The 997-nt window shown below is 27.8% G+C and overlaps 1 protein-coding gene across 1 annotated transcript in view; it reads left to right on the top strand.

Moving 5' to 3' along the window:
* The window catches only part of sypb (synaptophysin b), a 16,787-nt gene that overhangs the window by 7,098 nt on the left and 8,692 nt on the right, over positions 1-997 (top strand). The gene's annotated exons all lie outside the window — the stretch shown is intronic.

Here is a 997-nt window from a genome sequence, read left to right as displayed (position 1 = left end):
ATAAAAAGAAAACAGATAGAATAGAAAAAGAACAGAGCAAGCTAGTGTTAGAGGCCTTTTTTGCTTTTAGTTAATTGTATAATAAATAAAAAGAAAACAAATAGATAGAATACAAAAAAGATTAGGGAAGCTAGTGTTTTTTTAAGAAAACAAGCAGCAAATTAATAGAGTGCAAGTCTATAAGGGGCAAGACTGGAGTAATGATGCTGAAAATTCAGCTTTGATCACAGGAATAAACCTTTTACTTTACTTTAGAACTTTAACTTTATAAATTAACTTTTATATATTAACATTTTAACATGTATTCAAATTGAAAACAGTTATTTTAAATTGTTATAATATTTCACATTATTATTATTTTTACTGTATTTTTGATCAAATAAATGAAGCCTTGGTGAGCATAAGAGACTTCTTTCTTTTAAAAACATTAAAAATCATTATTTACACCTAACTTTTGATGGATAGTGTGTAACATTTTGAATAGTTAACATTTCTTATCCAGCTTGCATTGTGCAAAGCTAATAGGCTTATCATCCAGTTCAGCAGTTGAAAATGGCTTCATATTTTTGTGAAAATCATGATACAATTTTCCAGGATTCTTTGATGAATATAAAGTTCAAAAGAACAGCATTTATTTGAAATGTTAATCTTTTCTAACACTATCAATGTCTTTACTGCCACTTTTGATGATTTAATGCACCCTTGTTTAATAGAAGTTTTAATTAATTTTTTTGTTTGTTTTTTTACTTACTCAACAATTTTGAATGGTATTGAATCACAGTTCCACAAAAAATGAAGCAGCACAACTGTTTTCAGTTTCTTTAGCAGCAAATCAGTATATTAGAAAGATTTCTGAAGGATCATGTGACACTGGAGTAATGATGCTGAAAATTCAGCATTTGCAGCCATATACATATACACTGTATATAGAGTAAATATGGACATATTTTCCATACATACAGGTGCATCTCAATAAATTAGAATGTCGTGGAAAAGT

This window comes from Sinocyclocheilus anshuiensis, unplaced genomic scaffold (assembly GCF_001515605.1).
Source record: "Sinocyclocheilus anshuiensis isolate Anshui unplaced genomic scaffold, SAMN03320099.WGS_v1.1 scaffold449, whole genome shotgun sequence".
NCBI classification, from domain to species: domain Eukaryota; kingdom Metazoa; phylum Chordata; class Actinopteri; order Cypriniformes; family Cyprinidae; genus Sinocyclocheilus; species Sinocyclocheilus anshuiensis.
This window is presented reverse-complemented; position numbering and strand designations above follow the sequence as displayed.